Below are 23,851 nucleotides of genomic sequence, written 5' to 3' on the forward strand. Positions count from 1 at the left end.
AAAGCGACTGTTCAGCGACAGACAAGTCGCATCGGCTGAAAGTAGGCCAGAATGTCAGTCCATGTTGGAGCAGGTTTAGATACAGTCTAAAGCATAGATCTCAAAGTCTGTGCACAGAATTTAGCAAGGGCCTCGCACCTCCTGATGCATCAGGTAGGTGCACAATAGCATAGCCTAACCCTCTGTACTTTGGTCTATATTGATGCGGGACATAGACAGCCAGCTGATGACCAATCCATTAGTGCAATGGATGGCTGGAAGCATTTGTCTTTGCCTTTGCAATACCACAGAAGCAATGCATGGTCAATGTACAGCAATGACACACCTGTGTGAACAGCCAGGAGACCCCCCCCCCCCCCCCCCCATGTTATGTTACATAGTTACATAGTTAGTACGGTCGAAAAAAGACATATGTCCATCAAGTTCAACCAGGGAATTAAGGGGTAGGGGTGTGGCGCGATATTGGGGAAGGGATGAGATTTTATATTTCTTCATAAGCATTAATCTTATTTTGTCAATTAGGAACATTCAGCACCCACCCGCTATCAAGGCAGCTGCCTATCATGTCATGCCCTACCTGCACAGGTGTGCTGGCTACTCAAATGATCCAATTAAGGAGGCCATTTAGTCAGCAGCAGCAGAAGTCCTGTGCCTGGACGCTCCAACAGGGGCCAGACACAAGCAGAAGCAGAAGCAGCAGCAGCACCACCTTTTGTTTTTTGGCTGCAGCAGCAGCAAGGCCCACAGGGCTGGCTAGCTGGCTAGCCAGCAAGCAGGTAGCAATGAAAGTAGGAATCTTTCTTTTTAACCCTGTAAGGGGGTGGTGCACTGTACCCGAAGATACTGCCATATCGGGTCAATGCATAGGGCGACGGAAGCAAGCTTCGAAATCGGCCCCCGTTCTCAAAAATCCATTTAATATATGGTCCCCAGATAGGGGACGTATCAGATATTAAACTGATAAGAACAGATACTACACTTGATCTTAGCCAAAAGGCCGAGAAGCGATAACCGTGAAAGGGGCGGGCCCAACAAGGTCCCCTTCATGGGCACTATCACTGCTTGCTGTCAGGGAGGCTGCCAGACAATTTTCCATGCACACTCTGGGCTGGGGGGCAGTCAACCACCAGTACACACAGCAGAACCTAAACCCATACCATTATTGCTAAGCAGCAAGACAGGGGCCCATTGCACTCCCACGGGGCCTTTTTAAATGCAATCCATAACCCGGATTTGCCAGGAACCCTTCTTACTCCTCCTACTTGCATGTGACACTGGGCTTAGGATCTGCATAGGAAACACACACACAAGCACACACCTACCTTTGTTGCCTGCAGATGCCTCCTTGGCTGTCCCCAAACGGTATCAAACCAACACCCACGGGAAGCTGTAAGCATAGAGGACATGCCTGCACCCCATTGGACTTACCTGTGTGGGTTAAATCCGGGTTATTTGACAACCTATGGCGGTGATGGTTCTGCTCAGGCAGAGCAGTGCTGATGCTCCTCATAAAGCTGTCGCTGCTGTGAAGGTTCTAGGTGACATCACAAATCCCTATGGTTACATACACAACAAAGCTGGGTTGTTGTTGTTTACACTCTGCAAGGCCTGTGGAAGTGAGTGACATCATAGCACTGTAGTTCTGAGGGTTCAAGATGGATGCAAATCTCCTGTTGCTTCTATGAAGGCCATAATAGACGACATCACCAAACAGCTCCATAGTCACATACACAGCAAAGGAGAGATGTTGTTTACACCTAGTGATGTCAGTGGTATTGAGTGACATCACAGCACAGTGCTAAGGCTCCTGGGCCTGGACACAGCAGCGGCTGCAATATCTCAACGGAGAATACGTTTATATCTATGTGTGTGTGTGCGCATATATATATATATATATATATATATATATATATATATTTCTCCGCCGAAATCACTTTTAAACCCATTTCCACCTTTTTTTCCCTTCTCTTCCTCTTACTTTTTTTTCACGTTTTTTTACGTTTTTCTCCTTTTCGCCTCTTTTCTGGGCGTATTATTCTTCTTTTTCTTCTTTTTTTTCGTCTAATGCATACCCCATCAGTGCAGCAATGCTTATTCAATACCGCCAGCAGATGGAGACACTGGGGGATAATTTTCTAAGGATTTATACTGATTTTTCCTGTCTGAATTTGTCGCACAGAAAGTTGCAGGCCAAATATGTGTGACATTTCTGCGACTTTAGCTTCTAGAGCATTTTTACAACATTATACATAGGTGCTGAATACATAAAAAGCGACTGTTCAGCGACAGACAAGTCGCATCGGCTGAAAGTAGGCCAGAATGTCAGTCCATGTTGGAGCAGGTTTAGATACAGTCTAAAGCATAGATCTCAAAGTCTGTGCACAGAATTTAGCAAGGGCCTCGCACCTTCTGATGCATCAGGTAGGTGCACAATAGCATAGCCTAACCCTCTGTACTTTGGTCTATATTGATGCGGGACATAGACAGCCAGCTGATGACCAATCCATTAGTGCAATGGATGGCTGGAAGCATTTGTCTTTGCCTTTGCAATACCACAGAAGCAATGCATGGTCAATGTACAGCAATGACACACCTGTGTGAACAGCCAGGAGACCCCCCCCCCCCCCCCCCATGTTATGTTACATAGTTACATAGTTAGTACGGTCGAAAAAGACATATGTCCATCAAGTTCAACCAGGGAATTAAGGGGTAGGGGTGTGGCGCGATATTGGGGAAGGGATGAGATTTTATATTTCTTCATAAGCATTAATCTTATTTTGTCAATTAGGAACATTCAGCACCCACCCGCTATCAAGGCAGCTGCCTATCATGTCATGCCCTACCTGCACAGGTGTGCTGGCTACTCAAATGATCCAATTAAGGAGGCCATTTAGTCAGCAGCAGCAGAAGTCCTGTGCCTGGACGCTCCAACAGGGGCCAGACACAAGCAGAAGCAGAAGCAGCAGAAGCAGCAGCAGCACCACCTTTTGTTTTTTGGCTGCAGCAGCAGCAAGGCCCACAGGGCTGGCTAGCTGGCTAGCCAGCAAGCAGGTAGCAATGAAAGTAGGAATCTTTCTTTTAACCCTGTAAGGGGGTGGTGCACTGTACCCGAAGATACTGCCATATCGGGTCAATGCATAGGGCGACGGAAGCAAGCTTCGAAATCGGCCCCCGTTCTCAAAAATCCATTTAATATATGGTCCCCAGATAGGGGACGTATCAGATATTAAACTGATAAGAACAGATACTACACTTGATCTTAGCCAAAAGGCCGAGAAGCGATAACCGTGAAGGGGCGGGCCCAACAAGGTCCCCTTCATGGGCACTATCACTGCTTGCTGTCAGGGAGGCTGCCAGACAATTTTCCATGCACACTCTGGGCTGGGGGGCAGTCAACCACCAGTACACACAGCAGAACCTAAACCCATACCATTATTGCTAAGCAGCAAGACAGGGGCCCATTGCACTCCCACGGGGCCTTTTTAAATGCAATCCATAACCCGGATTTGCCAGGAACCCTTCTTACTCCTCCTACTTGCATGTGACACTGGGCTTAGGATCTGCATAGGAAACACACACACAAGCACACACCTACCTTTGTTGCATGCAGATGCCTCCTTGGCTGTCCCCAAACGGTATCAAACCAACACCCACGGGAAGCTGTAAGCATAGAGGACATGCCTGCACCCCATTGGACTTACCTGTGTGGTTAAATCCAGGTTATTTGACAACCTATGGCGGTGATGGTTCTGCTCAGGCAGAGCAGTGCTGATGCTCCTCATAAAGCTGTCGCTGCTGTGAAGGTTCTAGGTGACATCACAAATCCCTATGGTTACATACACAACAAAGCTGGGTTGTTGTTGTTTACACTCTGCAAGGCCTGTGGAAGTGAGTGACATCATAGCACTGTAGTTCTGAGGGTTCAAGATGGATGCAACAATCTCCTGTTGCTTCTATGAAGGCCGTAATAGACGACATCACCAAACAGCTCCATAGTCACATACACAGCAAAGGAGAGATGTTGTTTACACCTAGTGATGTCAGTGGTATTGAGTGACATCACAGCACAGTGCTAAGGCTCCTGGGCCTGGACACAGCAGCGGCTGCAATATCTCAACGGAGAATACGTTTATATCTATGTGTGTGTGTGCGTATATATATATATATATATATATATATATATATATATATATATATATTTCTCCGCCGAAATCACTTTTAAACCCATTTCCACCTTTTTTTCCCTTCTCTTCCTCTTACTTTTTTTTCACGTTTTTTTACGTTTTTCTCCTTTTCGCCTCTTTTCTGGGCGTATTATTCTTCTTTTTCTTCTTTTTTTTCGTCTAATGCATACCCCATCAGTGCAGCAATGCTTATTCAATACCGCCAGCAGATGGAGACACTGGGGGATCATTTTCTAAGGATTTATACTGATTTTTCCTGTCTGAATTTGTCGCACAGAAAGTTGCAGGCCAAATATGTGTGACATTTCTGCGACTTTAGCTTCTAGAGCATTTTTACAACATTATACATAGGTGCTGAATACATAAAAAGCGACTGTTCAGCGACAGACAAGTCGCATCGGCTGAAAGTAGGCCAGAATGTCAGTCCATGTTGGAGCAGGTTTAGATACAGTCTAAAGCATAGATCTCAAAGTCTGTGCACAGAATTTAGCAAGGGCCTCGCACCTTCTGATGCATCAGGTAGGTGCACAATAGCATAGCCTAACCCTCTGTACTTTGGTCTATATTGATGCGGGACATAGACAGCCAGCTGATGACCAATCCATTAGTGCAATGGATGGCTGGAAGCATTTGTCTTTGCCTTTGCAATACCACAGAAGCAATGCATGGTCAATGTACAGCAATGACACACCTGTGTGAACAGCCAGGAGACCCCCCCCCCCCCCATGTTATGTTACATAGTTACATAGTTAGTACGGTCGAAAAAAGACATATGTCCATCAAGTTCAACCAGGGAATTAAGGGGTAGGGGTGTGGCGCGATATTGGGGAAGGGATGAGATTTTATATTTCTTCATAAGCATTAATCTTATTTTGTCAATTAGGAACATTCAGCACCCACCCGCTATCAAGGCAGCTGCCTATCATGTCATGCCCTACCTGCACAGGTGTGCTGGCTACTCAAATGATCCAATTAAGGAGGCCATTTAGTCAGCAGCAGCAGAAGTCCTGTGCCTGGACGCTCCAACAGGGGCCAGACACAAGCAGAAGCAGAAGCAGCAGAAGCAGCAGCAGCACCACCTTTTGTTTTTTGGCTGCAGCAGCAGCAAGGCCCACAGGGCTGGCTAGTTGGCTAGCCAGCAAGCAGGTAGCAATGAAAGTAGGAATCTTTCTTTTTAACCCTGTAAGGGGGTGGTGCACTGTACCCGAAGATACTGCCATATCGGGTCAATGCATAGGGCGACGGAAGCAAGCTTCGAAATCGGCCCCCGTTCTCAAAAATCCATTTAATATATGGTCCCCAGATAGGGGACGTATCAGATATTAAACTGATAAGAACAGATACTACACTTGATCTTAGCCAAAAGGCCGAGAAGCGATAACCGTGAAAGGGGCGGGCCCAACAAGGTCCCCTTCATGGGCACTATCACTGCTTGCTGTCAGGGAGGCTGCCAGACAATTTTCCATGCACACTCTGGGCTGGGGGGCAGTCAACCACCAGTACACACAGCAGAACCTAAACCCATACCATTATTGCTAAGCAGCAAGACAGGGGCCCATTGCACTCCCACGGGGCCTTTTTAAATGCAATCCATAACCCGGATTTGCCAGGAACCCTTCTTACTCCTCCTACTTGCATGTGACACTGGGCTTAGGATCTGCATAGGAAACACACACACAAGCACACACCTACCTTTGTTGCCTGCAGATGCCTCCTTGGCTGTCCCCAAACGGTATCAAACCAACACCCACGGGAAGCTGTAAGCATAGAGGACATGCCTGCACCCCATTGGACTTACCTGTGTGGGTTAAATCCGGGTTATTTGACAACCTATGGCGGTGATGGTTCTGCTCAGGCAGAGCAGTGCTGATGCTCCTCATAAAGCTGTCGCTGCTGTGAAGGTTCTAGGTGACATCACAAATCCCTATGGTTACATACACAACAAAGCTGGGTTGTTGTTGTTTACACTCTGCAAGGCCTGTGGAAGTGAGTGACATCATAGCACTGTAGTTCTGAGGGTTCAAGATGGATGCAACAATCTCCTGTTGCTTCTATGAAGGCCGTAATAGACGACATCACCAAACAGCTCCATAGTCACATACACAGCAAAGGAGAGATGTTGTTTACACCTAGTGATGTCAGTGGTATTGAGTGACATCACAGCACAGTGCTAAGGCTCCTGGGCCTGGACACAGCAGCGGCTGCAATATCTCAACGGAGAATACGTTTATATCTATGTGTGTGTGTGCGCATATATATATATATATATATATATATATATATATATATATATTTCTCCGCCGAAATCACTTTTAAACCCATTTCCACCTTTTTTTCCCTTCTCTTCCTCTTACTTTTTTTTCACGTTTTTTTACGTTTTTCTCCTTTTCGCCTCTTTTCTGGGCGTATTATTCTTCTTTTTCTTCTTTTTTTTCGTCTAATGCATACCCCATCAGTGCAGCAATGCTTATTCAATACCGCCAGCAGATGGAGACACTGGGGGATCATTTTCTAAGGATTTATACTGATTTTTCCTGTCTGAATTTGTCGCACAGAAAGTTGCAGGCCAAATATGTGTGACATTTCTGCGACTTTAGCTTCTAGAGCATTTTTACAACATTATACATAGGTGCTGAATACATAAAAAGCGACTGTTCAGCGACAGACAAGTCGCATCGGCTGAAAGTAGGCCAGAATGTCAGTCCATGTTGGAGCAGGTTTAGATACAGTCTAAAGTATAGATCTCAAAGTCTGTGCACAGAATTTAGCAAGGGCCTCGCACCTTCTGATGCATCAGGTAGGTGCACAATAGCATAGCCTAACCCTCTGTACTTTGGTCTATATTGATGCGGGACATAGACAGCCAGCTGATGACCAATCCATTAGTGCAATGGATGGCTGGAAGCATTTGTCTTTGCCTTTGCAATACCACAGAAGCAATGCATGGTCAATGTACAGCAATGACACACCTGTGTGAACAGCCAGGAGACCCCCCCCCCCCCCCCCCATGTTATGTTACATAGTTACATAGTTAGTACGGTCGAAAAAAGACATATGTCCATCAAGTTCAACCAGGGAATTAAGGGGTAGGGGTGTGGCGCGATATTGGGGAAGGGATGAGATTTTATATTTCTTCATAAGCATTAATCTTATTTTGTCAATTAGGAACATTCAGCACCCACCCGCTATCAAGGCAGCTGCCTATCATGTCATGCCCTACCTGCACAGGTGTGCTGGCTACTCAAATGATCCAATTAAGGAGGCCATTTAGTCAGCAGCAGCAGAAGTCCTGTGCCTGGACGCTCCAACAGGGGCCAGACACAAGCAGAAGCAGAAGCAGCAGAAGCAGCAGCAGCACCACCTTTTGTTTTTTGGCTGCAGCAGCAGCAAGGCCCACAGGGCTGGCTAGCTGGCTAGCCAGCAAGCAGGTAGCAATGAAAGTAGGAATCTTTCTTTTTAACCCTGTAAGGGGGTGGTGCACTGTACCCGAAGATACTGCCATATCGGGTCAATGCATAGGGCGACGGAAGCAAGCTTCGAAATCGGCCCCCGTTCTCAAAAATCCATTTAATATATGGTCCCCAGATAGGGGACGTATCAGATATTAAACTGATAAGAACAGATACTACACTTGATCTTAGCCAAAAGGCCGAGAAGCGATAACCGTGAAAGGGGCGGGCCCAACAAGGTCCCCTTCATGGGCACTATCACTGCTTGCTGTCAGGGAGGCTGCCAGACAATTTTCCATGCACACTCTGGGCTGGGGGGCAGTCAACCACCAGTACACACAGCAGAACCTAAACCCATACCATTATTGCTAAGCAGCAAGACAGGGGCCCATTGCACTCCCACGGGGCCTTTTTAAATGCAATCCATAACCCGGATTTGCCAGGAACCCTTCTTACTCCTCCTACTTGCATGTGACACTGGGCTTAGGATCTGCATAGGAAACACACACACAAGCACACACCTACCTTTGTTGCCTGCAGATGCCTCCTTGGCTGTCCCCAAACGGTATCAAACCAACACCCACGGGAAGCTGTAAGCATAGAGGACATGCCTGCACCCCATTGGACTTACCTGTGTGGGTTAAATCCGGGTTATTTGACAACCTATGGCGGTGATGGTTCTGCTCAGGCAGAGCAGTGCTGATGCTCCTCATAAAGCTGTCGCTGCTGTGAAGGTTCTAGGTGACATCACAAATCCCTATGGTTACATACACAACAAAGCTGGGTTGTTGTTGTTTACACTCTGCAAGGCCTGTGGAAGTGAGTGACATCATAGCACTGTAGTTCTGAGGGTTCAAGATGGATGCAACAATCTCCTGTTGCTTCTATGAAGGCCATAATAGACGACATCACCAAACAGCTCCATAGTCACATACACAGCAAGGAGAGATGTTGTTTACACCTAGTGATGTCAGTGGTATTGAGTGACATCACAGCACAGTGCTAAGGCTCCTGGGCCTGGACACAGCAGCGGCTGCAATATCTCAACGGAGAATACGTTTATATATATGTGTGTGTGTGCGCGTATATATATATATATATATATATATATATATATATATATATATATATATTTCTCCGCCAAAATCACTTTTAAACCCATTTCCACCTTTTTTTCCCTTCTCTTCCTCTTACTTTTTTTTCACGTTTTTTTACGTTTTTCTCCTTTTCGCCTCTTTTCTGGGCGTATTATTCTTCTTTTTCTTCTTTTTTTTCGTCTAATGCATACCCCATCAGTGCAGCAATGCTTATTCAATACCGCCAGCAGATGGAGACACTGGGGGATCATTTTCTAAGGATTTATACTGATTTTTCCTGTCTGAATTTGTCGCACAGAAAGTTGCAGGCCAAATATGTGTGACATTTCTGCGACTTTAGCTTCTAGAGCATTTTTACAACATTATACATAGGTGCTGAATACATAAAAAGCGACTGTTCAGCGACAGACAAGTTGCATCGGCTGAAAGTAGGCCAGAATGTCAGTCCATGTTGGAGCAGGTTTAGATACAGTCTAAAGCATAGATCTCAAAGTCTGTGCACAGAATTTAGCAAGGGCCTCGCACCTTCTGATGCATCAGGTAGGTGCACAATAGCATAGCCTAACCCTCTGTACTTTGGTCTATATTGATGCGGGACATAGACAGCCAGCTGATGACCAATCCATTAGTGCAATGGATGGCTGGAAGCATTTGTCTTTGCCTTTGCAATACCACAGAAGCAATGCATGGTCAATGTACAGCAATGACACACCTGTGTGAACAGCCAGGAGACCCCCCCCCCCCCCCCCCCCCCCCCATGTTATGTTACATAGTTACATAGTTAGTACGGTCGAAAAAAGACATATGTCCATCAAGTTCAACCAGGGAATTAAGGGGTAGGGGTGTGGCGCGATATTGGGGAAGGGATGAGATTTTATATTTCTTCATAAGCATTAATCTTATTTTGTCAATTAGGAACATTCAGCACCCACCCGCTATCAAGGCAGCTGCCTATCATGTCATGCCCTACCTGCACAGGTGTGCTGGCTACTCAAATGATCCAATTAAGGAGGCCATTTAGTCAGCAGCAGCAGAAGTCCTGTGCCTGGACGCTCCAACAGGGGCCAGACACAAGCAGAAGCAGAAGCAGCAGAAGCAGCAGCAGCACCACCTTTTGTTTTTTGGCTGCAGCAGCAGCAAGGCCCACAGGGCTGGCTAGTTGGCTAGCCAGCAAGCAGGTAGCAATGAAAGTAGGAATCTTTCTTTTTAACCCTGTAAGGGGGTGGTGCACTGTACCCGAAGATACTGCCATATCGGGTCAATGCATAGGGCGACGGAAGCAAGCTTCGAAATCGGCCCCCGTTCTCAAAAATACATTTAATATATGGTCCCCAGATAGGGGACGTATCAGATATTAAACTGATAAGAACAGATACTACACTTGATCTTAGCCAAAAGGCCGAGAAGCGATAACCGTGAAAGGGGCGGGCCCAACAAGGTCCCCTTCATGGGCACTATCACTGCTTGCTGTCAGGGAGGCTGCCAGACAATTTTCCATGCACACTCTGGGCTGGGGGGCAGTCAACCACCAGTACACACAGCAGAACCTAAACCCATACCATTATTGCTAAGCAGCAAGACAGGGGCCCATTGCACTCCCACGGGGCCTTTTTAAATGCAATCCATAACCCGGATTTGCCAGGAACCCTTCTTACTCCTCCTACTTGCATGTGACACTGGGCTTAGGATCTGCATAGGAAACACACACACAAGCACACACCTACCTTTGTTGCCTGCAGATGCCTCCTTGGCTGTCCCCAAACGGTATCAAACCAACACCCACGGGAAGCTGTAAGCATAGAGGACATGCCTGCACCCCATTGGACTTACCTGTGTGGGTTAAATCCGGGTTATTTGACAACCTATGGCGGTGATGGTTCTGCTCAGGCAGAGCAGTGCTGATGCTCCTCATAAAGCTGTCGCTGCTGTGAAGGTTCTAGGTGACATCACAAATCCCTATGGTTACATACACAACAAAGCTGGGTTGTTGTTGTTTACACTCTGCAAGGCCTGTGGAAGTGAGTGACATCATAGCACTGTAGTTCTGAGGGTTCAAGATGGATGCAACAATCTCCTGTTGCTTCTATGAAGGCCGTAATAGACGACATCACCAAACAGCTCCATAGTCACATACACAGCAAAGGAGAGATGTTGTTTACACCCAGTGATGTCAGTGGTATTGAGTGACATCACAGCACAGTGCTAAGGCTCCTGGGCCTGGACACAGCAGCGGCTGCAATATCTCAACGGAGAATACGTTTATATCTATGTGTGTGTGTGCGCATATATATATATATATATATATATATATATATATATATATATATATATATATATTTCTCCGCCGAAATCACTTTTAAACCCATTTCCACCTTTTTTTCCCTTCTCTTCCTCTTACTTTTTTTTCACGTTTTTTTACGTTTTTCTCCTTTTCGCCTCTTTTCTGGGCGTATTATTCTTCTTTTTCTTCTTTTTTTTCGTCTAATGCATACCCCATCAGTGCAGCAATGCTTATTCAATACCGCCAGCAGATGGAGACACTGGGGGATCATTTTCTAAGGATTTATACTGATTTTTCCTGTCTGAATTTGTCGCACAGAAAGTTGCAGGCCAAATATGTGTGACATTTCTGCGACTTTAGCTTCTAGAGCATTTTTACAACATTATACATAGGTGCTGAATACATAAAAAGCGACTGTTCAGCGACAGACAAGTCGCATCGGCTGAAAGTAGGCCAGAATGTCAGTCCATGTTGGAGCAGGTTTAGATACAGTCTAAAGCATAGATCTCAAAGTCTGTGCACAGAATTTAGCAAGGGCCTCGCACCTTCTGATGCATCAGGTAGGTGCACAATAGCATAGCCTAACCCTCTGTACTTTGGTCTATATTGATGCGGGACATAGACAGCCAGCTGATGACCAATCCATTAGTGCAATGGATGGCTGGAAGCATTTGTCTTTGCCTTTGCAATACCACAGAAGCAATGCATGGTCAATGTACAGCAATGACACACCTGTGTGAACAGCCAGGAGACCCCCCCCCCCCATGTTATGTTACATAGTTACATAGTTAGTACGGTCGAAAAAAGACATATGTCCATCAAGTTCAACCAGGGAATTAAGGGGTAGGGGTGTGGCGCGATATTGGGGAAGGGATGAGATTTTATATTTCTTCATAAGCATTAATCTTATTTTGTCAATTAGGAACATTCAGCACCCACCCGCTATCAAGGCAGCTGCCTATCATGTCATGCCCTACCTGCACAGGTGTGCTGGCTACTCAAATGATCCAATTAAGGAGGCCATTTAGTCAGCAGCAGCAGAAGTCCTGTGCCTGGACGCTCCAACAGGGGCCAGACACAAGCAGAAGCAGAAGCAGCAGAAGCAGCAGCAGCACCACCTTTTGGTTTTTTGGCTGCAGCAGCAGCAAGGCCCACAGGGCTGGCTAGCTGGCTAGCCAGCAAGCAGGTAGCAATGAAAGTAGGAATCTTTCTTTTTAACCCTGTAAGGGGGTGGTGCACTGTACCCGAAGATACTGCCATATCGGGTCAATGCATAGGGCGACGGAAGCAAGCTTCGAAATCGGCCCCCGTTCTCAAAAATCCATTTAATATATTGGTCCCCAGATAGGGGAACGTATCAGATATTAAACTGATAAGAACAGATACTACACTTGATCTTAGCCAAAAGGCCGAGAAGCGATAACCGTGAAAGGGGCGGGCCCAACAGGTCCCCTTCATGGGCACTATCACTGCTTGCTGTCAGGGAGGCTGCCAGACAATTTTCCATGCACACTCTGGGCTGGGGGGCAGTCAACCACCAGTACACACAGCAGAACCTAAACCCATACCATTATTGCTAAGCAGCAAGACAGGGGCCCATTGCACTCCCACGGGGCCTTTTTAAATGCAATCCATAACCCGGATTTGCCAGGAACCCTTCTTACTCCTCTACTTGCATGTGGTGACACTGGGCTTAGGATCTGCATAGGAAACACACACACAAGCACACACCTACCTTTGTTGCCTGCAGATGCCTCCTTGGCTGTCCCCAAACGGTATCAAACCAACACCCACGGGAAGCTGTAAGCATAGAGGACATGCCTGCACCCCATTGGACTTACCTGTGTGGGTTAAATCCGGGTTATTTGACAACCTATGGCGGTGATGGTTCTGCTCAGGCAGAAGCAGTGCTGATGCTCCTCATAAAGCTGTCGCTGCTGTGAAGGTTCTAGGTGACATCACAATCCCTATGGTTACATACACAACAAAGCTGGGTTGTTGTTGTTTACACTCTGCAAGGCCTGTGGAAGTGAGTGACATCATAGCACTGTAGTTCTGAGGGTTCAAGATGGATGCAACAATCTCCTGTTGCTTCTATGAAGGCCGTAATAGACGACATCACCAAACAGCTCCATAGTCACATACACAGCAAAGGAGAGATGTTGTTTACACCTAGTGATGTCAGTGGTATGAGTGACATCACAGCACAGTGCTAAGGCTCCTGGGCCTGGACACAGCAGCGGCTGCAATATCTCAATGGAGAATACGTTTATATCTATGTGTGTGTGGTGCGCATATATATATATATATATATATATATATATATATATATATATATATATTTCTCCGCCGAAATCACTTTTAAACCCCATTTCCACCTTTTTTTCCCTTCTCTTCCTCTTACTTTTTTTTCACGTTTTTTTACGTTTTTCTCCTTTTCGCCTCTTTTCCTGGGCGTATTATTCTTCTTTTTCTTCTTTTTTTTTCGTCTAATGCATACCCCATCAGTGCAGCAATGCTTATTCAATACCGCCAGCAGATGGAGACACTGGGGGATCATTTTCTAAGGATTTATACTGATTTTTCCTGTCTGAATTTGTCGCACAGAAAGTTGCAGGCCAAATATGTGTGACATTTCTGCGACTTTAGCTTCTAGAGCATTTTTACAACATTATACATAGGTGCTGAATACATAAAAAGCGACTGTTCAGCGACAGACAAGTCGCATCGGCTGAAAGTAGGCCAGAATGTCAGTCCATGTTGGAGCAGGTTTAGATACAGTCTAAAGCATAGATCTCAAAGTCTGTGCACAGAATTTAGCAAGGGGCCTCGCACCTTCTGATGCATCAGGTAGGTGCACAATAGCATAGCCTAACCCTCTGTACTTTGGTCTATATTGATGCGGACATAGACAGCCAGCTGATGACCAATCCATTAGTGCAATGGATGGCTGGAAGCATTTGTCCTTTGCCTTTGCAATACCACAGAAGCAATGCATGGTCAATGTACAGCAATGACACACCTGTGTGAACAGCCAGGAGACCCCCCCCCCCCCCCCCTCCCCATGTTATGTTACATAGTTACATAGTTAGTACGGTCGAAAAAAGACATATGTCCATCAAGTTCAACCAGGGAATTAAGGGGTAGGGGTGTGGCGCGATATTGGGGAAGGGATGAGATTTTATATTTCTTCATAAGCATTAATCTTATTTTGTCAATTAGGAACATTCAGCACCCACCCGCTATCAAGGCAGCTGCCTATCATGTCATGCCCTACCTGCACAGGTGTGCTGGCTACTCAAATGATCCAATTAAGGAGGGCCATTTAGTCAGCAGGCAGCAGAAGTCCTGTGCCTGGACGCTCCAACAGGGCCAGACACAAGCAGAAGCAGAAGCAGCAGAAGCAGCAGCAGCACCACCTTTGTTTTTTGGCTGCAGCAGCAGCAAGGCCCACAGGGCTGGCTAGCTGGCTAGCCAGCAAGCAGGTAGCAATGAAAGTAGGAATCTTTCTTTTTAACCCTGTAAGGGGGGTGGTGCACTGTAACCCGAAGATACTGCCATATCAGGTCAATGCATATGGGCGACGGAAGCAAGCTTCGAAATCGCCCCCGTTCTCAAAAATCCATTTAATATATGGTCCCCAGATAGGGGACGTATCAGATATTAAACTGATAAGAACAGATACTACACTTGATCTTAGCCAAAAGGCCGAGAAGCGGATAACCGTGAACAGGGGGGGGCGGGGCGCCAACAAGGTCCCCTTCATGGGCACTATCACTGCTTGCTGTCAGGGAGGCTGCCAGACAATTTTCCATGCACACTCTGGGCTGGGGGGCAGTCAACCACCAGTACACACAGCAGAACCTAAACCCATACCATTATTGCTAAGCAGCAATACAGGGGCCTCATTGCACTCCCACGGGGCCTTTTTAAATGCAATCCATAACCCGGATTTGCCAGGAACCCTTCTTACTCCTCCTACTTGCATGTGACACTGGGCTTAGGATCTGCATAGGAAACAACACACAAGCAACACACCCTACCTTTGTTGCCTGCAGATGCCTCCTTGGCTGTCCCCAAACGGTATCAAACCAACACCCACGGGAAGCTGTAAGGCATAGAGGACATGCCTGCACCCCATTGGACTTACCTGTGTGGGTTAAATCCGGGTTATTTGACAACCCTATGGCGGTGATGGTTCTGCTCAGGCAGAGCAGTGCTGATGCTCCTCATAAAGCTGTCGCTGCTGTGAAGGTTCTAGGTGACATCACAAATCCCTATGGTTACATACACAACAAAGCTGGGTTGTTGTTGTTTACACTCTGCAAGGCCTGTGGAAGTGAGTGACATCATAGCACTGTAGTTCTGAGGGTTCAAGATGGATGCAACAATCTCCTGTTGCTTCTATGAAGGCCGTAATAGACGACATCACCAACAGCTCCATAGTCACATACACAGCAAAGGAGAGATGTTGTTTACACCTAGTGATGTCAGTGGTATTGAGTGACATCACAGCACAGTGCTAAGGCTCCTGGGCCTGGACACAGCAGCGGCTGCAATATCTCAATGGAGAATACGTTTATATCTATGTGTGTGTGTGCGCATATATATATATATATATATATATATATATATATATATATTTCTCCGCCGAAATCACTTTTAAACCCATTTCCACCTTTTTTTTCCCTTCTCTTCCTCTTACTTTTTTTTCACGTTTTTTTACGTTTTTCTCTTTTCCGCCTCTTTTCTGGCGTATTATTCTTCTTTTTCTTCTTTTTTTTCGTCTAATGCATACCCCATCAGTGCAGCAATGCTTATTCAATACCGCCAGCAGATGGAGACACTGGGGGATCATTTTCTAAGGATTTATACTGATTTTTCCTGTCTGAATTTGTCGCACAGAAAGTTGCAGGCCAAATATGTGTGACATTTCTGCGACTTTAGCTTCTAGAGCATTTTTTACAACATTATACATAGGTGCTGAATACATAAAAAGCGACTGTTCAGCGACAGACAAGTCGCATCGGCTGAAAGTAGGCCAGAATGTCAGTCCATGTTGGGAGCAGGTTTAGATACAGTCTAAAGCATAGATCTCAAAGTCTGTGCACAGAATTAGCAAGGGCCTCGCACCTTCTGATGCATCAGGTAGGTGCACAATAGCATAGCCTAACCCTCTGTACTTTGGTCTATATTGATGCGGGACATAGACAGCCAGCTGATGACCAATCCATTAGTGCAATGGATGGCTGGAAGCATTTGTCTTTGCCTTTGCAATACCACAGAAGCAATGCATGGTCAATGTACAGCAATGACACACCTGTGTGAACAGCCAGGAGACCCCCCCCATGTTATGTTACATAGTTACATAGTTAGTACGGTCGAAAAAAGACATATGTCCATCAAGTTCAACCAGGGAATTAAGGGGTAGGGGTGTGGCGCGATATTGGGGGAAGGGATGAGATTTTATATTTCTTCATAAGCATTAATCTTATTTTGTCAATTAGGAACATTCAGCACCCACCCGCTATCATGGCAGCTGCCTATCATGTCATGCCCTACCTGCACAGGTGTGCTGGCTACTCAAATGATCCAATTAAGGAGGCCATTTAGTCAGCAGCAGCAGAAGTCCTGTGCCTGGACGCTCCAACAGGGGCCAGACACAAGCAGAAGCAGAAGCAGCAGAAGCAGCAGCAGCACCACCTTTTGTTTTTTGGCTGCAGCAGCAGCAAGGCCCACAGGGCTGGCTAGCTGGCTAGCCAGCAAGCAGGTAGCAATGAAAGTAGGAATCTTTCTTTTTAACCCTGTAAGGGGGGTGGTGCACTGTACCCGAAGATACTGGCCATATCGGGTCAATGCATAGGGCGACGGAAGCAAGCTTCGAAATCGGCCCCCGTTCTCAAAAATCCATTTAATATATGGTCCCCAGATAGGGGACGTATCAGATATTAAACTGATAAGAACAGATACTACACTTGATCTTAGCCAAAAGGCCGAGAAGCGATAACCGTGAAAGGGGCGGCCCAACAAGGTCCCCTTCATGGGCACTATCACTGCTTGCTGTCAGGGAGGCTGCCAGACAATTTTCCATGCACACTCTGGGCTGGGGGGCAGTCAACCACCAGTACACACAGCAGAACCTAAACCCATACCAATTATTGCTAAGCAGCAAGACAGGGGCCCATTGCACTCCCACGGGGCCTTTTTAAATGCAATCCATAACCCGGATTTGCCAGGAACCCTTCTTACTCCTCCTACTTGCATGTGACACTGGGCTTAGGATCTGCATAGGAAACACACACACAAGCACACACCTACCTTTGTTGCCTGCAGATGCCTCCTTGGCTGTCCCCAAACGGTATCAAACCAACACCCACGGGAAGCTGTAAGCATAGAGGGACATGCCTGCACCCCATTGGACTTACCTGTGTGGGTTAAATCCGGGTTATTTGACAACCTATGGCGGTGATGGTTCTGCTCAGGCAGAGCAGTGCTGATGCTCCTCATAAAGCTGTCGCTGCTGTGAAGGTTCTAGGTGACATCACAATCCCTATGGTTACATACACAACAAAGCTGGGTTGTTGTTGTTTACACTCTGCAAGGCCTGTGGAAGTGAGTGACATCATAGCACTGTAGTTCTGAGGGTTCAAGATGGATGCAACAATCTCCTGTTGCTTCTATGAAGGCCGTAATAGACGACATCACCAAACAGCTCCATAGTCACATACACAGCAAAGGAGAGATGTTGTTTACACCTAGTGATGTCAGTGGTATTGAGTGACATCACAGCACAGTGCTAAGGCTCCTGGGCCTGGACACAGCAGCGGCTGCAATATCTCAACGGAGAATACGTTTATATCTATGTGTGTGTGTGCGCATATATATATATATATATATATATATATATATATATATATATTTCTCCGCCGAAATCACTTTTAAACCCATTTCCACCTTTTTTTCCTTCTCTTCCTCTTACTTTTTTTTCACGTTTTTTTACGTTTTTCTCCTTTTCGCCTCTTTTCTGGGCGTATTATTCTTCTTTTTCTTCTTTTTTTTCGTCTAATGCATACCCCATCAGTGCAGCAATGCTTATTCAATACCGCCAGCAGATGGAGACACTGGGGATCATTTTCTAAGGATTTATACTGATTTTTCCTGTCTGAATTTGTCGCACAGAAAGTTGCAGGCCAAATATGTGTGACATTTCTGCGACTTTAGCTTCTAGAGCATTTTTACAACATTATACATAGGTGCTGAATACATAAAAAGCGACTGTTCAGCGACAGACAAGTCGCATCGGCTGAAAGTAGGCCAGAATGTCAGTCCATGTTGGAGCAGGTTTAGATACAGTCTAAAGCATAGATCTCAAAGTCTGTGCACAGAATTTAGCAAGGGCCTCGCACCTTCTGATGCATCAGGTAGGTGCACAATAGCATAGCCTAACCCTCTGTACTTTGGTCTATATTGATGCGGGACATAGACAGCCAGCTGATGACCAATCCATTAGTGCAATGGATGGCTGGAAGCATTTGTCTTTGCCTTTGCAATACCACAGAAGCAATGCATGGTCAATGTACAGCAATGACACACCTGTGTGAACAGCCAGGAGACCCCCCCCATGTTATGTTACATAGTTACATAGTTAGTACGGTCGAAAAAAGACATATGTCCATCAAGTTCAACCAGGGAATTAAGGGGTAGGGGTGTGGCGCGATATTGGGGAAGGGATGAGATTTTATATTTCTTCATAAGCATTAATCTTATTTTGTCAATTAGGAACATTCAGCACCCACCCGCTATCAAGGCAGCTGCCTATCATGTCATGCCCTACCTGCACAGGTGTGCTGGCTACTCAAATGATCCAATTAAGGAGGCCATTTAGTCAGCAGCAGCAGAAGTCCTGTGCCTGACGCTCCAACAGGGGCCAGACACAAGCAGAAGCAGAAGCAGCAGAAGCAGCAGCAGCACCACCTTTTGTTTTTTGGCTGCAGCAGCAGCAAGGCCCACAGGGCTGGGCTAGCTGGCTAGCTAGCAAGCAGGTAGCAATGAAAGTAGGAATCTTTCTTTTTAACCCTGTAAGGGGGGTGGTGCACTGTACCCGAAGATACTGCCATATCGGGTCAATGCATAGGGCGACGGAAGCAAGCTTCGAAATCGGCCCCCGTTCTCAAAAATCCATTTAATATATGGTCCCCAGATAGGGGACGTATCAGATATTAAACTGATAAGAACAGATACTACACTTGATCTTAGCCAAAAGGCCGAGAAGCGATAACCGTGAAAGGGGCGGGCCCAACAAGGTCCCCTTCATGGGCACTATCACTGCTTGCTGTCAGGGAGGCTGCCAGACAATTTTCCATGCACACTCTGGGCTGGGGGGCAGTCAACCACCAGTACACACAGCAGAACCTAAACCCATACCATTATTGCTAAGCAGCAAGACAGGGGCCCATTGCACTCCCACGGGGCCTTTTTAAATGCAATCCATAACCCGGATTTGCCAGGAACCCTTCTTACTCCTCCTACTTGCATGTGACACTGGGGCTTAGGATCTGCATAGGAAACACACACACAAGCACACACCTACCTTTGTTGCCTGCAGATGCTCTCCTTGGCTGTCCCCAAACGGTATCAAACCAACACCCACGGGAAGCTGTAAGCATAGAGGACATGCTGCACCCCATTGGACTTACCTGTGTGGGTTAAATCCGGGTTATTTGACAACCTATGGCGGTGATGGTTCTGCTCAGGCAGAGCAGTGCTGATGCTCCTCATAAAGCTGTCGCTGCTGTGAAGGTTCTAGGTGACATCACAAATCCCTATGGTTACATACACAACAAAGCTGGGTTGTTGTTTGTTTACACTCTGCAAGGCCTGTGGAAGTGAGTGACATCATAGCACTGTAGTTCTGAGGGTTCAAGATGGATGCAACAATCTCCTGTTGCTTCTATGAAGGCCGTAATAGACGACATCACCAAACAGCTCCATAGTCACATACACAGCAAAGGAGAGATGTTGTTTACACCTAGTGATGTCAGTGGTATTGAGTGACATCACAGCACAGTGCTAAGGCTCCTGGGCCTGGACACAGCAGCGGCTGCAATATCTCAACGGAGAATACGTTTATATCTATGTGTGTAAGTGTGTGCGCATATATATATATATATATATATATATATATATATATATATTTCTCCGCCGAAATCACTTTTAAACCCATTTCCACCTTTTTTTCCCTTCTCTTCCTCTTACTTTTTTTTCACGTTTTTTTACGTTTTTCTCCTTTTCGCCTCTTTTCTGGGCGTATTATTCTTCTTTTCTTCTTTTTTTTCGTCTAATGCATACCCCATCAGTGCAGCAATGCTTATTCAATACCGCCAGCAGATGGAGACACTGGGGGATCATTTTCTAAGGATTTATACTGATTTTTCCCTGTCTGAATTTGTCGCACAGAAAGTTGCAGGCCAAATATGTGTGACATTTCTGCGACTTTAGCTTCTAGAGCATTTTTACAACATTATACATAGGTGCTGAATACATAAAAAGCGACTGTTCAGCGACAGACAAGTCGCATCGGCTGAAAGTAGGCCAGAATGTCAGTCCATGTTGGAGCAGGTTTAGATACAGTCTAAAGCATAGATCTCAAAGTCTGTGCACAGAATTTAGCAAGGGCCTCGCACCTTCTGATGCATCAGGTAGGTGCACAATAGCATAGCCTAACCCTCTGTACTTTGGTCTATATTGATGCGGGACATAGACAGCCAGCTGATGACCAATCCATTAGTGCAATGGATGGCTGGAAGCATTTGTCTTTGCCTTTGCAATACCACAGAAGCAATGCATGGTCAATGCAATGACACACCTGTGTGAACAGCCAGGAGACCCCCCCCCCCCCCCATGTTATGTTACATAGTTACATAGTTAGTACGGTCGAAAAAAGACATATGTCCATCAAGTTCAACCAGGGAATTAAGGGGTAGGGGTGTGGCGCGATATTGGGGAAGGGATGAGATTTTATATTTCTTCATAAGCATTAATCTTATTTTGTCAATTAGGAACATTCAGCACCCACCCGCTATCAAGGCAGCTGCCTATCATGTCATGCCCTACCTGCACAGGTGTGCTGGCTACTCAAATGATCCAATTAAGGAGGCCATTTAGTCAGCAGCAGCAGAAGTCCTGTGCCTGGACGCTCCAACAGGGGCCAGACACAAGCAGAAGCAGAAGCAGCAGAAGCAGCAGCAGCACCACCTTTTGTTTTTTGGCTGCAGCAGCAGCAAGGCCCACAGGGCTGGCTAGCTGGCTAGCCAGCAAGCAGGTAGCAATGAAAGTAGGAATCTTTCTTTTTAACCCTGTAAGGGGGTGGTGCACTGTACCCGAAGATACTGCCATATCGGGTCAATGCATAGGGCGACGGAAGCAAGCTTCGAAATCGGCCCCCGTTCTCAAAAATCCATTTAATATATGGTCCCCAGATAGGGGACGTATCAGATATTAAACTGATAAGAACAGATACTACACTTGATCTTAGCCAAAAGGCCGAGAAGCGATAACCGTGAAAGGGGCGGGCCCAACAAGGTCCCCTTCATGGGCACTATCACTGCTTGCTGTCAGGGAGGCTGCCAGACAATTTTCCATGCACACTCTGGGCTGGGGGGCAGTCAACCACCAGTACACACAGCAGAACCTAAACCCATACCATTATTGCTAAGCAGCAAGACAGGGGCCCATTGCACTCCCACGGGGCCTTTTTAAATGCAATCCATAACCCGGATTTGCCAGGAACCCTTCTTACTCCTCCTACTTGCATGTGACACTGGGCTTAGGATCTGCATAGGAAACACACACACAAGCACACACCTACCTTTGTTGCCTGCAGATGCCTCCTTGGCTGTCCCCAAACGGTATCAAACCAACACCCACGGGAAGCTGTAAGCATAGAGGACATGCCTGCACCCCATTGGACTTACCTGTGTGGGTTAAATCCGGGTTATTTGACAACCTATGGCGGTGATGGTTCTGCTCAGGCAGAGCAGTGCTGATGCTCCTCATAAAGCTGTCGCTGCTGTGAAGGTTCTAGGTGACATCACAAATCCCTATGGTTACATACACAACAAAGCTGGGTTGTTGTTGTTTACACTCTGCAAGGCCTGTGGAAGTGAGTGACATCATAGCACTGTAGTTCTGAGGGTTCAAGATGGATGCAACAATCTCCTGTTGCTTCTATGAAGGCCGTAATAGACGACATCACCAAACAGCTCCATAGTCACATACACAGCAAAGGAGAGATGTTGTTTACACCTAGTGATGTCAGTGGTATTGAGTGACATCACAGCACAGTGCTAAGGCTCCTGGGCCTGGACACAGCAGCGGCTGCAATATCTCAACGGAGAATACGTTTATATCTATGTGTGTGTGTGCGCATATATATATATATATATATATATATATATATATATATATATATTTCTCCGCCGAAATCACTTTTAAACCCATTTCCACCTTTTTTTCCCTTCTCTTCCTCTTACTTTTTTTTCACGTTTTTTTACGTTTTTCTCCTTTTCGCCTCTTTTCTGGGCGTATTATTCTTCTTTTTCTTCTTTTTTTTCGTCTAATGCATACCCCATCAGTGCAGCAATGCTTATTCAATACCGCCAGCAGATGGAGACACTGGGGGATCATTTTCTAAGGATTTATACTGATTTTTCCTGTCTGAATTTGTCGCACAGAAAGTTGCAGGCCAAATATGTGTGACATTTCTGCGACTTTAGCTTCTAGAGCATTTTTACAACATTATACATAGGTGCTGAATACATAAAAAGCGACTGTTCAGCGACAGACAAGTCGCATCGGCTGAAAGTAGGCCAGAATGTCAGTCCATGTTGGAGCAGGTTTAGATACAGTCTAAAGCATAGATCTCAAAGTCTGTGCACAGAATTTAGCAAGGGCCTCGCACCTTCTGATGCATCAGGTAGGTGCACAATAGCATAGCCTAACCCTCTGTACTTTGGTCTATATTGATGCGGGACATAGACAGCCAGCTGATGACCAATCCATTAGTGCAATGGATGGCTGGAAGCATTTGTCTTTGCCTTTGCAATACCACAGAAGCAATGCATGGTCAATGTACAGCAATGACACACCTGTGTGAACAGCCAGGAGACCCCCCCCCCCCCCCCCCCCATGTTATGTTACATAGTTACATAGTTAGTACGGTCGAAAAAAGACATATGTCCATCAAGTTCAACCAGGGAATTAAGGGGTAGGGGTGTGGCGCGATATTGGGGAAGGGATGAGATTTTATATTTCTTCATAAGCATTAATCTTATTTTGTCAATTAGGAACATTCAGCACCCACCCGCTATCAAGGCAGCTGCCTATCATGTCATGCCCTACCTGCACAGGTGTGCTGGCTACTCAAATGATCCAATTAAGGAGGCCATTTAGTCAGCAGCAGCAGAAGTCCTGTGCCTGGACGCTCCAACAGGGGCCAGACACAAGCAGAAGCAGAAGCAGCAGTAGCAGCAGCAGCACCACCTTTTGTTTTTTGGCTGCAGCAGCAGCAAGGCCCACAGGGCTGGCTAGCTGGCTAGCCAGCAAGCAGGTAGCAATGAAAGTAGGAATCTTTCTTTTTAACCCTGTAAGGGGGTGGTGCACTGTACCCGAAGATACTGCCATATCGGGTCAATGCATAGGGCGACGGAAGCAAGCTTCGAAATCGGCCCCCGTTCTCAAAAATCCATTTAATATATGGTCCCCAGATAGGGGACGTATCAGATATTAAACTGATAAGAACAGATACTACACTTGATCTTAGCCAAAAGGCCGAGAAGCGAT

General features: G+C 46.3%; 11 non-coding genes across 11 annotated transcripts; all 11 read right to left on the reverse strand.

The window, feature by feature from the left end:
• Positions 1-818: 818 nt before the first annotated feature.
• Positions 819-1,009, reverse strand: LOC130343900 (U2 spliceosomal RNA). Its single transcript, XR_008883035.1, has one exon. It is a non-coding gene; the product is annotated as a U2 spliceosomal RNA (small nuclear RNA).
• Positions 1,010-3,092: 2,083 nt separating this feature from the next.
• LOC130343901 (U2 spliceosomal RNA) lies at positions 3,093-3,283 on the reverse strand. Its single transcript, XR_008883036.1, has one exon. It is a non-coding gene; the product is annotated as a U2 spliceosomal RNA (small nuclear RNA).
• Positions 3,284-5,372: 2,089 nt separating this feature from the next.
• LOC130343902 (U2 spliceosomal RNA) lies at positions 5,373-5,563 on the reverse strand. Its single transcript, XR_008883037.1, has one exon. It is a non-coding gene; the product is annotated as a U2 spliceosomal RNA (small nuclear RNA).
• Positions 5,564-7,654: 2,091 nt separating this feature from the next.
• Positions 7,655-7,845, reverse strand: LOC130343903 (U2 spliceosomal RNA). Its single transcript, XR_008883038.1, has one exon. It is a non-coding gene; the product is annotated as a U2 spliceosomal RNA (small nuclear RNA).
• A 2,105-nt stretch (positions 7,846-9,950) lies between these two features.
• Positions 9,951-10,141, reverse strand: LOC130343861 (U2 spliceosomal RNA). The gene has a single exon (XR_008883007.1). It is a non-coding gene; the product is annotated as a U2 spliceosomal RNA (small nuclear RNA).
• A 2,098-nt stretch (positions 10,142-12,239) lies between these two features.
• Positions 12,240-12,432, reverse strand: LOC130343869 (U2 spliceosomal RNA). The gene has a single exon (XR_008883014.1). It is a non-coding gene; the product is annotated as a U2 spliceosomal RNA (small nuclear RNA).
• Positions 12,433-14,539: 2,107 nt separating this feature from the next.
• On the reverse strand, positions 14,540-14,731 carry LOC130343871 (U2 spliceosomal RNA). Its single transcript, XR_008883016.1, has one exon. It is a non-coding gene; the product is annotated as a U2 spliceosomal RNA (small nuclear RNA).
• A 2,093-nt stretch (positions 14,732-16,824) lies between these two features.
• LOC130343870 (U2 spliceosomal RNA) lies at positions 16,825-17,016 on the reverse strand. The gene has a single exon (XR_008883015.1). It is a non-coding gene; the product is annotated as a U2 spliceosomal RNA (small nuclear RNA).
• Positions 17,017-19,096: 2,080 nt separating this feature from the next.
• LOC130343904 (U2 spliceosomal RNA) lies at positions 19,097-19,287 on the reverse strand. Its single transcript, XR_008883039.1, has one exon. It is a non-coding gene; the product is annotated as a U2 spliceosomal RNA (small nuclear RNA).
• Positions 19,288-21,374: 2,087 nt separating this feature from the next.
• Positions 21,375-21,565, reverse strand: LOC130343905 (U2 spliceosomal RNA). Its single transcript, XR_008883040.1, has one exon. It is a non-coding gene; the product is annotated as a U2 spliceosomal RNA (small nuclear RNA).
• A 2,095-nt stretch (positions 21,566-23,660) lies between these two features.
• On the reverse strand, positions 23,661-23,851 carry LOC130343906 (U2 spliceosomal RNA). Its single transcript, XR_008883041.1, has one exon. It is a non-coding gene; the product is annotated as a U2 spliceosomal RNA (small nuclear RNA).

The sequence above is a fragment of the Hyla sarda genome, unplaced genomic scaffold (genome assembly GCF_029499605.1).
Source record: "Hyla sarda isolate aHylSar1 unplaced genomic scaffold, aHylSar1.hap1 scaffold_697, whole genome shotgun sequence".
Taxonomy (NCBI): domain Eukaryota; kingdom Metazoa; phylum Chordata; class Amphibia; order Anura; family Hylidae; genus Hyla; species Hyla sarda.